The 16315-nt window shown below is 39.6% G+C and overlaps 1 protein-coding gene across 1 annotated transcript in view; it reads left to right on the forward strand.

Annotated features, from left to right (window-relative positions):
• glrbb (glycine receptor, beta b) overlaps positions 1-16315 on the forward strand; it is a 160515-nt gene that overhangs the window by 133483 nt on the left and 10717 nt on the right. The window lies entirely within an intron of this gene.

Raw genomic sequence — 16315 nt, forward strand, 5'->3', positions numbered from 1 at the left:
CAAAGAAACACTTTCACAAAAGGTACAAATATAACAGAACAAATGCGCTTCCATTCAAAAATATAACTGCAGAAAAACAACCCACGTTAGGGTGCAACATTGACACGCATTTGCTGCGACAACTTTGGTGGTGCAACAGTATCAGCTGTTGACTGGTAATCAAAGCTTCAAGGGTTTGATCCCGGAGGAGTCCATTTTGAAAAGTGAGATTCCCATCTCTCAGACTCAGAAGTCTTTGTAAAAATGGTTAACACCAAGTTTTTCTCGAGTTAAACTGTTTTGTTGAGATGTGGAGCGTTGAGCCTGAATAACGCTTTGGACGGTATTCTGCTGCCGTCATGTAGGTGAAATATCATCATACTGCAAAAATATCACAAATTTTACTGTGTGTTCTGCCACTCTTTGGTATGAGTTACCAATGGTCATGAGTGGGGTGAAATCTTTAAACAAAACACCCAATGATGTGTAATCTAAAAGCTGTAAAGCCAGTTTTAGAACAAACTGAAACTGAACTATTAGTTGAATAGAGTGATAGTGATGACTGTGAATCGGTCATCATATGTTGACATAGATAGTACAACTAATATGACTGGTCAAGTCAGTTGCATGAAGGTTTCACCTTTGGTGCAAGATGGCAAAAAGTAAAAATGATTGTGATCAGATATAAGGACAACAAAGATGTTATCCTTCTAAGCACTGTTTACAATGCAGTAACTGTCAGTGTCTGTGTTAAGGGAAATGTGGAAGTCACTAAGCCTTGTGCTGTGGTAGCGTAAGTCAATAATATGGATCAGGGGTACCAGACATGGCTCATTATGAGATTAACTAGACCATGCTAAGGAAATTCTGGATATTTAAAATTTTTATATCTTTTGGTTGACTTGGTCAAGCCTCGGAATTCTCCAAGAGGCACTATAAAATTGCTGGGAATGGGGTGAGGTGGTTTGTCCAACTAAGCATGTTGTAATCACAGCCTTTGCCAAGGATAGAGGATGGAAAGTAAAGTGCACACCTATGATGGAAGACACATGCAGTAGATTGTACTACACCAGCAACCTCATAATATTCTTTAAGTAAATGGCATCCTCCCAAAATCTGGGAAACAGCTGCCCATAATTCATGAATGGGATCATAATGACTGATCACTGGCCCGTGACCACATCCTAAACTCATACTCAATCTGGTCTCACCAGAAAACCAACAATGCAAACAGCATTACACAGATATGGAATGAGAATTTCACTTCAAATATGTTTTTGAAATCTTTAATCAGAGAGTTGGCAGCAAAGTCTTGTGGCAATCAAGAATGTAGTTGGCAGTAATGTGCAGCACTGAGCTGATGGAAAATTTATATTTTCATTTTTTTAAGCCAGTCCTGACTAGTACGTCTGTAAGATACAAATGGTAGTATTTCTGCAAAGGCCCATAGAGTTTTAAAGAAACAAGTCAGTCCTCTGATTCATCTAGCCATTCACTTTTCAATCTACCGATTTTTTCATTGTGCTTTTTTCAGCACGGCCTCCCTTCAAATCCATGACAAAAGAGTTTTGGGGAGATATGGTATGACATCTCTCATTCATTCATTCTGTGGAGTGCCATATAAAGTACCCAGTAAATCTACTTGAGTAGAAGCAGAAGTAAAATTAAAATTTGCCGCTGAGAAAATTATTCAAGCAGAAGTTTTAAAGCATCTGATATTAAGCGTATTTAAGTTTAAAACGTACAATTAAATGTAATATCTTTCTATGTTGTATGCATAGTCAAACCTATAGTAGTCCATAATGCTTTCTTTTTACTTGTGTTTTATTACGAACTAAGTAGCTGCAATTCAAAGCAGTGACATTCAACATGATTTCATTAAATGTGTCCTAATTTAATGGGGAGTGTGATAAGAAGACCATGGAGAAGCATGATTTTTAAATTAATAATCGAGTCCAAGTTCCGAATGGGTGCTGCTGCATGTGTGCGCATGCATGCGCCATTTTGAGGCTGATTGGGATGCTTGGCTGATCGTGCGTTCATCTGTTAATGGGAGCGGATTAGTCAGGCGTTTAATTCGCATTCCAGAGTAGGCAGAGAACAGCACCTGCACTCATTCAGGCAGCATAAAAGTACCCTGCATGGTAGAAAGGGGATCACATCAGAGCAAAATATTCAGGAGTGGTATCTTGATGGTATATAGTAGTATATTCATTATTAAAATGTGAAAATCAATGTAGATTTTCAACAGACACACACATGAAGACGCCAAACTAAAATCAAATTTTCTCAATGTTTTGGACATCATTGAATCTGAACTTAACTCGACAGTAAATTTTTGACCTCATCAACAAATTTCCATCTACATGTTTTTATTATTCATTCCAATAAATGGACAAAATGCATAGCTAGAAATATGCCTTGATATTCAAAATGCCATAGTATGTGAAGAAAAGAATTATATATATATATATATATATATATTAGCACCGTAATAATTTTGTAAAGTTATCAGACTCGTAGCAGAAACAAAACCAAAATATCGGCCACAATGCCTTTCTTGGGCCGCCTCCAGTGGTCTCCCTCGACTTTCTGGCGGAAGTGTCGTATACTCAGATATGGGGATGGATATTTGAGGAGTAGACGGCAAGTCAATGATTATATTCTTTATATTATGTACATTAAAGAACCATCAACAATAAATCAAATCAAATTAATAATATATTAAACAGTTATTATAAAAGTAAAGTTGAATAAATCAGACTCTACAGCTGAATGAATAAAAAAGTACCACTTCGGGTTGGCGGAAATAGCTTAAAAGTTGATAGACATCTACGTTTTCTACCTAATATTTGTATGCAAAATTTGGTTGACCTAATTGAAAGAAAGCATAGTCAAGTTATTGTGTTTACATACACACACAAACAGACAGAGATAATTCCAAAAATGGTATTTTCAGACTAAAGCATCGAGATTCATCAAAATCTCGAAATCAAATTTTTAGACGATTGCAATACTTTTCCTACAAGAAAGTAAATCGGATTGAGGAAGGTCTAAAATGTTGAGATTCATCAAAATCTCAAGGTCATATTTTTGGACAATTAACAGGAAAGTTAATCAATCACAAGAGACGTAGAACCATGAGTGAGCACAGTGTCTGGTGCCTGAGAGCCAGCTAGTAAGAGAGAGAGAGGAGGCAGAGCGGGTGGCAACCCCAAGGAGGAGCGAATGATCGGTGCTCAAGGAGCAAATCATTACTTGCCAATTTAAAGGAGGAGCAAGTACAATAGTGGAGGAGTCCTCCTTTGCGATCTGAGGGACACCGGGAGAGTTAGAAGGAAGACGGGAAGATACAGAACTCCAAGCAGTCTGACAGACATTGACGGAAGCAGCCGAGATGGAGTTCAAAAAGAAATACCATAGCTGCTGGTGTCTCCATCAACTGAGCAAGCCATAGGTTGAGCTGAGGAGACAGGAGAGAAGAAGTTGAACTGTGCTCAAGTGAAGGCGGGAAAAGTCAAGATCCTGATGACTGTCTGTGTCCTTTTATTCTGGTTTTATCAGTGGATTATTTATTTGCTTTTTAACACACACAGTCAAACCAAATGTACTTCAGAGAGGAGGTCACCCACCTGAAGCTAAGTATGTTTCGATCCCGGCCAGTGCTTGGATAGGAGAAAGCTTGGGTTACTAATGAAAGAGGTGTTAATGAGGCCAGCAGGGGTCGCTTATCCTGTGGTCTGAATGTGGATGCCAATGCCCCAGTGCAGTAACAGTGACACTGTGCTGTAAATATGGTGCCATCCTTTGGCTGAGATGTAAAACCAAGGTCCTGACTCTCTGCAGTCATAAAAGATCCCTGGGCTTCCTTTTTAAACAGTAGGGTGTACTCTGATGTCCAGGCTAAATTGCCCACCATAACCTGGTCATTCTGGCCCCCTAATCATTCTCTGTCTCTAATTGGCTATCTCTCTCATCCCTTCACCATTTGGTAGTTCGTGTGTGGTGAACATACTTGTGCAACAATGGCTGCTGTGGATGCTACACATTACAGGTGGTTGAAGCTCCCCACTCACTACGCTTTGAGTATTGAGAAAAGCGCAATATAAATGTAAAGAATTATTATTATTATTATATAAGGATTATTTATTTTGTTCATGGAAGATCATTTTTACATAGCACTTTTGAAACCTTTTTTTTAATAAAAGCACCAACCATTTGCTGACTGAGTGTGTCCTCATTTTTCTGGCTCATCACGGTTTAAAACTATCAATCATTCCTGTTCAACAGTCTCGTGGAAGCAACCAGAGAGCATGGAACCTACCCTGATCATCACAGAGAGGCATTTAAGAAGGAGCTAATCCATTCCTGAAAACCTCTTCAAAGTCCCTAACCCTAATTTTCATAACCTGATTACAATTAATTTTAAAGAGAAACCATTTTTAAGCATTCCTTAGACCAAAGCCTGGTCCCACTTTTAATAATAATAATTCATTACATTTATATAGCGCTTTTCTCCGTTCTCAAAGCGCTGTCCACACAGGGAGAAACCAGGAAGCGAACCCACAATCTTTCACAGTCTCACTACCACTGCGCCATTAACACTACATGAAAATTGGCAGAGTTAGTTTAATAACAACAGTAGTCATCAAAACAAACTCTAATAAGACATTACCTGTCATTACATAATGTTTAATAAAGTGCTTTTCCTAGACTTTTATCAAATTTTCTTTTAATTTGGCCTTTTGGCTTTTCTTGGGGTGTTCCAACTGTTTCACTGTTTTGGAGCCCTGCTGTCCAGTAATGTATTGGGCCATTGATTTACATTCTTTCTGCCTTCTTTTCTTAAAGTTTACAAGCTTTAAATGGGGGGACCATATATTGTTTTTTTTTTTTTTTTTTTGTTAGAAATTAATTAACTCAATAAAAAAAATATGATTTAAATGAAAAAACTAATGTTCCTGCCTCCATTTTGTTTAGTTATGGTGTCAGGAGTCACCATGCCAGGGGAAGGTTGATCCTGAAGTACTTCATGTGCCGAGAATGGGCAGAGTGGCGACTGAGAAACATAAACACGACTCTTTATATAGAAGGTGCAAAAAAGTTTATTGTGCAAATTGGCAAATAAATTAAACAACCAGATCAATAAATAAAGCATTAAAACATTGAAATTAGTTTAAAAAAAAACTAAATTGGATAAAATCCAGGAAAGTATTAAAATCATAAGTCATCTGTATGTCTTCTTAAAATGAGTATCTTTTTAAAATGAACTAACCATCTCAGGAGAGTATGTACACAATCATACCGCAAATACGCCGACCCCAGAAGAGACAACTCCTCACAAGCATAACTAGGCCATGTTAACACAAAGTAGGAGCACTCCAATGCTTTAGTCCACAGTTTCTTGAGCTGCAAGTGGCAGGTTGCCATCTGTTGGGTTGAATATTGTCTGAACCAATTTTAATCAAATTTTGCATGTGCAATGCCTTTGGTCCAAGTTAAAATATAAGCTTATATGGCTTATCACAGAGAAGGTGATGAAGGAGACAGCCCAAAATCTAGTGCTGACGTGGGGAAATACAATTCCCATCAGGCAGCAGGAGCGTGCTGGAGTTGATGGGAAGGAGATGTCTTCATCAGTACACACAAAGTTTTTTTTCCAGTCACAGTTAAATCTCATCTTGCAGGTACAGGGATTTCTTCTCAACTAATCTGTAATTTCCTGTCATGCTGGATTATAGCTTTTGTCTAAGAGAACGTAAGAGAACATCTCAGTGTGAGATCTGGTTATCCATTTTGAATTTTCTTTTTTTTTTTTTTTTTATATTTTTTATTAATTTTATTACAATCCATACAAATGGATTATGGCAGCATAAAGATGAAAGACGCCTCACGCCTGAACAAACTTGTTAAGAAGGCAGGCTGTATTGTAGGAGTAAAGTTGGACAGTTTAATATCTGTGGCAGAGAGACGGGCACTAAGCAAACTCCTGTCAATCATGAAGAATCCACTGCATCCACTGAACAGGATCATCTCCAGGCAGAGGAGTAGCTTCAGTGACAGACTTTTGTCACCGTCCTGCTCCACTGACAGACTGAGGAGATCGTTCCTCCCCACACTATGCGACTCTTCAATTCCACCCGGGGGAGTAAATGCTAACATTAATTTTATTTTAATTTTTTTAATTTTTATTACTATTTAATTTAATATTGTTTCTTTGTATCATTATACTGCTGCTGCATCATGTGAATTTCCCCTTGGGATTAATAAAGTATCTATCTATCTATCTATCTATCTATCTATCTATCTATCTATCTATCTATCTATCTATCTATCTATCTATCTATCTATCTATCAAAGCAATCAAGTTTTTACAAAGAGAAAAATTGAGTTAAGAACAGATCGATCCCCACCCCTGAGAGAGAGAGCAAGCCAAACGGCGTTAAATTTAAGGCTTGTAAACATACCTAAATTAATAAATTCTCTGTGCTTTATGAACTTATTTTAAAATATTACTAATTAGACCCTGCCATGTTTTGAAAAAGTCTGTAATGGATCCTCTAACTGAGTATTTGATTTTTTCCAATTTTAAATAATATAACACATCGGTTTCCCACTGACTTAAAAGAGGAGAGTTTGGGTTCTTCCAGTTTATGAGAATAAGTCTGCGTGCCAACAGTGTAGTGAATGCCATCACAATTTGTTTGTCCTTCTCCACTTTAAACCCATCTGGAAGAATCCCAAACACAGCTGTTAATGGCTTAGGAGGGATTGTGAGTCCAAGGCTGTCTGAGAGGTAATTAAAAATTTTTGTCCAGAATAATGTTAATTTGGTGCAGGCCCAGAACATGTGATCTAGTGAGGCTGGGGCTTGGTTGCAATGTTCGCAGGTTGGATCATGCCCTGGAAACATTTTGGAGAGTTTTAGTCGAGACAGATGTGCTCGATATATAATTTTGAGTTGTATAATTGTATGCTTTGCGCATATAGAGCTTGAGTGAATTCTCTGCATTGCTACTTTCCACTCCTTTTCTGATATATTAATTGAGAGATCTTTTTCCCAGTGTCCTCTTGGGTCTTTGAAAGGGAGGGATTGTAAAATGATTTTATATATTGTAGAGATGGAGTCTAAGTCCTTGAGATTGAACAATATTTTTTCCAGCATGGATGAGGGTGCAAGATGAGGAAAATCTGGAAGGTTCTGTTTAACAAAGTTCCTGATTTGAAGATAGTGAAAGAAATGTGTAGCTGGAATGTTAAATTTGGAATGTAATTGTTCATAGGATGCAAAGACGTTGTCTATATAAAGATCTCTAAGTTAATTCAAAATTTTTTCCAGATATTAAAAGCACACAAAGTTTTTCTCCAGTCACAGTTAAATCTCATCTCGCAGGTACAGGGATTTCTTCTCAACTAATCTGTAATTTCCTGTCGTGCTGGATTATAGCTTTTGTCTAAGAGAACATCTCAGCGTGAGATCTGGTTATCCATCCATTGTCCAACCCGCTGAATCCGAATACAGGGTCACGGGGGTCTGCTGGAGCCAATCCCAGCCAACACAGGGCACAAGGCAGGAACCAATCCTGAGCAGGGTGCCAACCCACCGCAGGACACACACAAACACACCCACACACCAAGCACACACTAGGGCCAATTTAGAATCGCCAATCCACCTAACCTGCATGTCTTTGGATTGTGGGAGGAAACAGATCTGGTTATCCATTTTGAATTTTCAAAAGACAGTCTTTCCCCCATTTATTTTCATCTAGACTCTTTTCTGAGAAGATTTCAAAACAGGTGTTTGGTGTTACCAAACCCTTAAGAAGCAATGTTCCTTTCTTTTCAACGAAATCAAAAAACTTTTAGAACTCAAAACACTCCTTTTACTGAGATTCGTGGTTGTGAAATTGTATGTGAAATGAAGTTTTTTATCAATTTTTGCAAAACTGTATTTCGTGCACCACTGCCTAATATTGTGTTATGTTAATATTATAGATGACCAGTGGACCAAAGTTTGGGCAGCTAGGCAAGGTCACGCATGCAGACAGGAATTTCATTGCACTGTGTACAGTGACACTGAAGTGAAACAATGACACTTCATTTTTTTAACAAAGCAACCAATCAAAATACAGTACTTGCTAAAGCCCACCATCTCAACATGAAAATGACAGGTTTAGTTTCATGCCATATTTTATGCTATATTTTCAATCAAGAAATAATTACACTTCCGGTCAAAAGTTTTGGACCACCTCAGTTTTTTCATTTTTAATGGAAATGCATGCAGTTTAATGTTTAAATGTTTAATGAAATCAAGGCATAGAGAAAATAAACAGTGGCAAATAAAAAAATAAGTCAAGAAATCACTAAGTGTGTAAAATTTTAATTCAAATCGTTGATTCATCAAATTACTGCAGTGGGCTGGCACTCTGCCCGGGGTTTGTTTCCTGCCTTGCACCCTGTGTTGGCTGGGATTGGCTCCAGTAGACCCCTGTGACCCTGTAGTTAGGATATAGCGGGTTGGATAATGGATGGATGGATTTATCAAATTAGCCACCTTTTGGCAATATAACAGCCAAACTGTTAACTGTGGTAACCCATTTGATTCATAATGCCAGCCACTCTGTATAAGTCACCAACTCTACCTCCAAAAAAAGAACCCCAGACTATCACACTTCCTCCTCCATGTTTGACAGTTGGTGTCACATCACCATCAAAACACCCTGCATGATGAACTGAAGATTTCATATTTTGATTCATCGGTCCCTAAGGCTTTCTTCAAGTCTGCAGTAGTCCACAGCTTGTGTTTCAAGGCCCTGTTTTGTCCTTTAAGAAATGGTTTCCTTCCTGCCACTCACCCTGTCAAACCTGCAGCACAAAGTCTTCTCTTCTCATTACAAACTGACATTCGGCTTTTGTCGACCTGCACTGTTAAGTTTGAAGCTCTTGTGCTGTGAGGCGCCTGTGATCCCGCAAGCTGCTGACCCTCAGAATCTTGTCTTTTGATTGGCTGGTGACTTTGGCTCAACCAGATCTCCTCCTATCAGAGTTTCTTCCAGTTTCCAATTGCCTTTGGATTGTGTAGGACACAACTGGACTCGTTGACACTTTTATATTTCATGTAGTTTCTCTAAACAAAAGACATACACTTTAAAATCTGTCTCATTTCATTTGTTAGTTGCCATTTTATTACCATTATCACTGGAATATTATCCAAGTCATACTTCAGAGGGTATACTAACGCAGTCTGTTCCAGCTCTGTTTTAAGACAGACAGAGGGTTTTTAAGTAATCAACAGAAGTTGGGACACCTGTGTAAATTGTTTGCTCCAACTTACAAGGCTTCATTTACTTTAATTGCTGCAGAACATCTGTAATTTGTGACTTATTAGTTGTTCACTGAAGAAGGCCCATTTGTAAAATTCTGAAATTTCTTTTTTTTTCAGTTTTTGCTAATCTAAACTTTAAATTTAAACGTCTGACAGTTTACTGCTTACCTTTACACCATTTTAGATCATTCATTGCATTTCATCTGATTATATTTAAAGAAAAACTGGATAAACTTTTGACCAGTTTTGTAAGCACATATAAAATGAAATAAATATCAGAAAACATATTTCATGAAATGTTTAATTCTTTAGGCCCACATATTGTTGTATTTTCAGTTTTTTTGTCACATTTCATAATATACTTCTTTATTTGCCTGTCCGAAATATTCCACCATGCCTTACTAACTATGCCATTCAGCTTTTTGTTCAGGACAGGCTTCTTTCATGGGTAGATCACTGCAGCTCCATTCAAGTGCTACCTGATCTGTCCACCTTATCTGAGCATCTGGCTGTTGGCCACCATATGATGTAAAATCTATGTTGAACCCTAGTGCTGAAGAAATAAAAAGGATCTAACCAGTAGTCCAAAGAACAACCCACTAGGATTAGCTTTTCTAAACCTAACCATCCATCCATTTTCCAACCCGTTGAATCCGAACACAGGGTCACGGGGGTCCGCTGGAGCCAATCCCTGCCAACACAGGGCGCAAGGCAGGAACCAATCCCGGGCAGTGTGCCAACCCACCGCAGTCTAAACCTAACCTTGCTGTCATATTTAATTGTAGCCTCATCCCATATTTTTCCTTTTTTTATACGTATTTCCTGCTGCTTGTACTTATGGTTCATTTATTATTTGTCCCTCGAGTGCTCTGCCAATTATAGCAGTAACCTGAAGCACTATATAACACATTGACGCTGCAGTATAAGTCTAGGCATATATAAATATTGAACTCTATTAAAACTCGTAAAAAATGTAAAGAAATGCATTAGAAGGCCACACTGGTTTTATTATCAATAGTAATTCTGTCAAAACTCTGAAAATATAAATAAATTAAATGAAATATGTAAAGAAACTGTTAATTACTTTATTTTCACCAGCAATGTGACTAGAATCCTGCATTTGAATGAGAATCCTTGAAGCATGGCACCTCACTGAGTCCAGACTTAGCAGCACAAATATAACATGTTTCTTGTTACACACAACACATTTGGTAGTTGGTGGCTGCTCAGTGCGTAGCAGGATGTCCATGTAGTGTTGTTTTGATGCCTTATGAGGAAGAAACGTCTTTGGGTCAACTATTGGTGCCAGAGCCTGCAGGATATACATCATTCAACTGTTTCTCTCTATCTTAATCACTGTTGTTATCATTAAAATATTCATCTTGCAGCAAATCTGGTTGTTTCAAAACATCAGCAACTTTATACCTTGTTCGCGACAGCATAACTACAGACTATTTATATATACAGTGATCCCTCGCTATATCACGCTTCGACTTTCGCGGCTTCACTCTATCGTGATTTTTTTTCTCATACACGCTTATGTCACTACGCATGCGCTTTCTGAGAACTTTTATCTAAGCCCTACGATGGCTCCTAAACGTGCTGCTTTTTCTAAGCCTTCTGACAATAAAACTAAGGAAGATGCTTACTATCCAGGAGAAGGTGAAACTCTTGGATATGATTAAAGATGGCAATACCCTACAAAAGCCTCCTCACGTATATGAGAAGACAGTGCCAGCAACTGCCTATCAAGATGTTCTTCAGCCTCGCACCCAGACACCCACTGCCTAGTACTTCTTCACTGAAGACAATAACGCACCTGCTGAAGATACTGCACCACCTCTGAAGACTCTCCTACTGAGGTCGTACCTTCATAGGTTAGTGGTTGTGTGCAATTAAATGTACAGTACAATAATCTACTATAAAAAAGCGTTCAGGATTGTCCTTCCATCCCGTGAGTGCAAAGCGTAGTGGTATTCCACTTATTACAGACTTACTACTTGCAGCTTGAGTTACAAAGCGACGTGATGTGAGCAGAGTTCTGGTGCTCTCATCGTTCCCTTGCTTTTGTGCGCGATGCGCTGGAAAAATAGACAAAATTATGTCTCTGGAAATAATTAATGTTGATGGAGTACAAATGCCTCACCGCGTAGTAAATATCAGGGGAGATGGTGCTTGCTTATTCTCATCTATAGCTTATTTAGTGCATGAAACTCCGTCTTTAGCGGTACCGAATCGGGCTGACATTGTACGACTTTGGACAGGCACTTGAGGGGATAAAAAAAAAACTTAGGTTTTCGGGAGATGTTATGAATGGGCACTTTGATGTTCTCATTCCCTACACTTACATTTCTGATGTACACATAGAGCGCACAAAAATTGAGGATAAAAGTCGGTCGCCTTAAAAGGCGAGTGCGCCTAGTAATATGATATTTGTAATATCTGTCTTATTTTCTCTTATTTTGTCTAATATATTGGGTAATATGAGTGTAATGGTGACTAAAGGGTGTTATTTCATGTCTAGAGGGCTCTAATAATGTTAAAAAACATACTTAGAAGGTCGTAAACAGGTTTTCTATACTCTAACTGGGAAAATATTTGATTTATAAATAAAGAATCCTACTTCGCGAAAATTCATTTATCACGGTAGAGTCTGGAACGGATTAAGCGTGATAAACGAGGGTTCACTGTAACTCTATTTTCCGCAAGCTTTCTCCACTGGGAAAAAAAAATCTGTGGCTATCCAGTAGATGGCAGCACTGTAGTAGATAATAACTGAGATGCAGCGGCAGGGATCACCAGCATGCTGGTTGCGTCTATAGTGGCTGTACACTGAGGAATGAGTTACATTGTATGTCACTCCTCGACAGGCTCAGTGAGACACAAGTTAACTCGTACCTCATGTTCAAAGTATTAAGAAGCCGCTGTAACTTTAGATCTTCATAGATGTATTGATTTGGTAGCAATTTCTTGCAGTGGCTCTCATCTTAAAGTCAGTTTTATGTAGTTCACACTCATGCATGTTCTTATTATCTTACGTCTAATGTTTTCTTTGGGCTTTTGGTATTATGAATTGAGTGGTTTAGTATTGGGGCAAGTGATACTGTATAGTGGGTCCGCGGCTCTGAATGTATGACCAGTTTTTTAAATAATCCATTTGGCCGTAGAGTATTGATGAGGTAAATGGGGTGAGACGCACCTGCACGTGAAGGTGCGATCTTTCTCAATTGCGTTATTCGCTTCCTGCAGTGTGTGACTGAGCCACGGAGCCCACAGAGCTGTATAAGTATGGGCTGGCATAGGAAACAAAAGGAAGGAACACAAGAGAGGCTTGGAGAGCGATAGTGCGGCACTGGGGCAGTGAACAAGGATAAACCGGATGGCTGAAGAGAGAGAGAGGTTAGCATGGTCAGGGGTCGAGGGATCGGATCACACCCACTGAATGTGTTGAGGAGTGGGAACGATCAAGATGGTGTCCTCTCCTAGAATCCAAGGGATGACTGCATGTCCAAGAAGGAAAAGAGAGGACAACCAACCCTGAGAAGTCTGGCAGATGCTGACAAAGGCAGTCAAGACGAGGGTCGGTAATGAGAGGAACGCAGCTGCTGAAGTCTCCGCCAGCTGAGTAAGCCATGGGTGAGCTGGGGAGACGTGGAAAGAGTTGTGCTTGGCTCACTTGCCCCAGTGACTGCTGCAGATTTTTAGTTTCATTTTAGGTTCAGTTTAAAACACTTGGATTTTTACCTTTTATGGATTATTTATTTATTACTCTGTTCAATGCTTGTATGGACTGGGTGTTGGGCAGCGTCGTGGGGTCCAGCAGCTGTGGGGCATCTTTTGACCAAGAAAAATTCACAGATTTTGACTTTGCTGACAATGCTGTGATCTTCGTGGAGTCAATGGAGGTTCTGATCAGGGCGCTCGAGAGACTGAGCGACGAGTCTGAGTGTCTGGGCTTGATAGTTTCCTGGATAAAACCCAAATAGGACTTTAATGACCTCTTGGCACAACTATCAGCAGTGTGTCTGTCTGCAGAGAGAGAGAGTCGATCTCGTCGAGAGGTTTACTTACTTCGGCAGTGACATTCATGTCTCTGGTGACTCTTCCTGTGAAGTCAGTAGACGGATTGGGAGGGCATGGAGGGTCATGAGGTTGCTGGAAAGGAAAGTGTGACGCTCCCGATATATATGATAAAGGACAAAGGTCCAAGTCCTTAGAGTCCTGGTCCTTCCTGTCTTGCTCTATGGTTGCGAGACATGGACGCTATCCAGTCACCTGAGACGAAGACTGGACTCCTTTGGTACTTTGCCTCTCTGGAAAATTCTTGGGTACCGTTGGTTTGACTTTGTGTCAAGTGAATGGTTGCTCATGGAGTCCCAAATGAGGCACATTACCCGCCTTGTGAGGGAGGGTCAGTTACAGCACTACAGCCATGTGGCGTGTTTCCCCGAGGGTGATCCAGCTCGTAAGATCCTCATTGTCGGGGACCCAAGTGGCTGGACCAGGCCAAGGGGTCACCCACGTAAAACCTGGCTGCGGCAGATAGAGGGTCATTTCCAGTAGGTGGGACTGGGCTGCGTGTCTGCCTGGGGGGTTGCCAACCAAGATCCCGAGTTATTTCATTGTGTAGTGGGTGCGGTACCAGTGCATGCTCTCCAACTTAACTTCACTTGAACTTCGAAGCACTGCACTCTGAACACTGTTTTGGTTTTGGTTTTTGTTTTTAATACTGTAAAAGCACTGTTGCACTTTCTCACCATCTCCTTGCTATGAGTGTGATTTGTCCCCATTTGCCAGTTCATCGGTTACATTATCAATGATGTCGGGTTCAAGAGGCTCCCAAATGGGAAGAGGGAGCATGGAGCAGGACCTGCACCGTCACAGGGTAGTGTTTTTTGTATTTTGGGTCAAATACTACAGTAGTTTTACTCATTTGTGTGCTTTTCTGCTTTCAGTTTTGTTGGGCTCTTGTTTCATTTAGCTGTTTCCCCTTTGCTTATCCCAAATGACAAGAATGATCCATGACATAAATGAATCACTGAATGACAAAAGGAGTACTAATCCCCATCCGTGCCTTCTGTGATACCAATAGTACTAAAATCTGTACATTCTCTAATTTTTGGTGTGAGGACACCAAAATGCCATCTACAAAGCAGCCTTTCACCTCCACTGACCATCCCAGATCAGCCTCACCCCAAGTCAGACGGTCCCCAGCAGGCCTAATCAGACCTATAAATGGGAAGCTGTTTTATTTTTATTTATTTTATTTGAAATAAATAACATTCTATACAATCAAGTCAAACAAAACAGAGTTGGTTTTAAAAACCGAATAGTGCAATTACTGTAACTCCCAACATTCACAAAAATGTCTACAAGGGTGAGGCTAACCTCTAACCTCTGGCTTATTTTGACAACTCAAAAGGAAAATCTTTATAAACTAAGGAGTTTATTTACAAAAGCAGTAAAAAAATACAAAAACAAGACAATTAATCAATCAATCAATCAACATTTATTTATATAGCACATATTCATACAAAAAAATGTAGCTCAAAGTGCTTTACAAAATGAATAGAAAAATAGAAGACACAATAAAAAATAAACATAAGTCAACATTAATTAACGTAGAATAAGAGTAAGGTCCGATGGCCAGGGTGGACAGAAAAAAAAAAAACTCCAAAGGCTGGAGAAAAAAATAAAATCTGTAGGGGTTCCAGACCAAGAGACCGCCCAGTCCCCTCTGGGCAATCTACCTAACATTAGTCAAACAGTCCTCTTTGTATTTAGGGTTTTCATGGAAGGACCTGATGATGATGATGGTCACGTAGACTTCTGGCTTTCAGTCCATCAATGTTGGTGCATCATGATGCTTTGAGTAGGTGGTGGTGGCACAGGCTGCCACCACAAAGAAACCGGAAAAAGAAACAGAAGAGAGAGTTGGGGTCAGTACGGATTTTGGAGCCACTGTGAATAGTTATTGTGATGAATTGAACATACAGAGTATCAGGATTAAGTTAAAGTGAAGTTATAAAAAGGCCATGTTAAAGTAATGTGTTTTCAGCAGTGTTTTAAAGTGCTCTACTGTATTTGCCTGGCGAATTCCTATTGGCAGGCTATTCCAGATTTTAGGTGCATAACAGCAGAAGGACAGGAATAAAAAGCAAAACTGTTTTCCCTAAAGAAGGTAATCCAAACCAAACAAGGCCCAATAAACAATCCAAATTGAAAAATATGTTAAAAAAAATAAAACCAACAGCAGTACTTACAAACTCTCAGAACAAACTCAATGATCTGCCGCTAAGAGTCTCTCCCTGTTTATAGCCAGAGGGAGGTGCTAGCAGTAGTGACATCAGGATGGCCCCACCCCATGGGGGTTCCACCCACAAAACTCAAGGAACATCACAACATTTAAAGAGACATACAATCATTGTTAAATTACAGGTGACAAGTTGGGTGCATGTGTTGATTTTTTTTACAGAGCACTGCCGCACGCACCACACAATGAACTACCCGGATTGGGACCCAAGTGCTGCCGTGCAACGGGTGACACCTTAACACTACACTGAAGCAGTGTGATGTTTTTTTTACGGTGGTTGGAGTGCCAATTCTGCCACCAACCCCCATGTTTTCCCTGTAAGTTGGAGGACCTGCTTGCAGGGCTGGATGCAGATTAACGTCATACCCAGGACGGAGCAATTGCAGGTTAAAGGCCTTACTCAAGGGCCCAATGGAATAGAGTCACTTCTGGTATTTATGGGATTCAAACCGACAACCTTCCAATTGCAGGCACAGATCCTTAACCCTTAAACTACCACATACTTGGGAGTTTAATGCACCCATGGACGCCAAACACTTTTTTACTGCACTTTTTAAGGAAAGTCACAATTCACCAAGAAAAAGTGAAATTTTAATGGAACACTTTTTTTTTTTTTCATTCAAAGAGCATCACAATTACTGCAACACATTTTACACACTGCCAATGAACTGTAAAAACTACTTCTGCAATCTATTATT

The sequence above is a fragment of the Polypterus senegalus genome, chromosome 4 (genome assembly GCF_016835505.1).
Source record: "Polypterus senegalus isolate Bchr_013 chromosome 4, ASM1683550v1, whole genome shotgun sequence".
NCBI lineage: Eukaryota > Metazoa > Chordata > Cladistia > Polypteriformes > Polypteridae > Polypterus > Polypterus senegalus.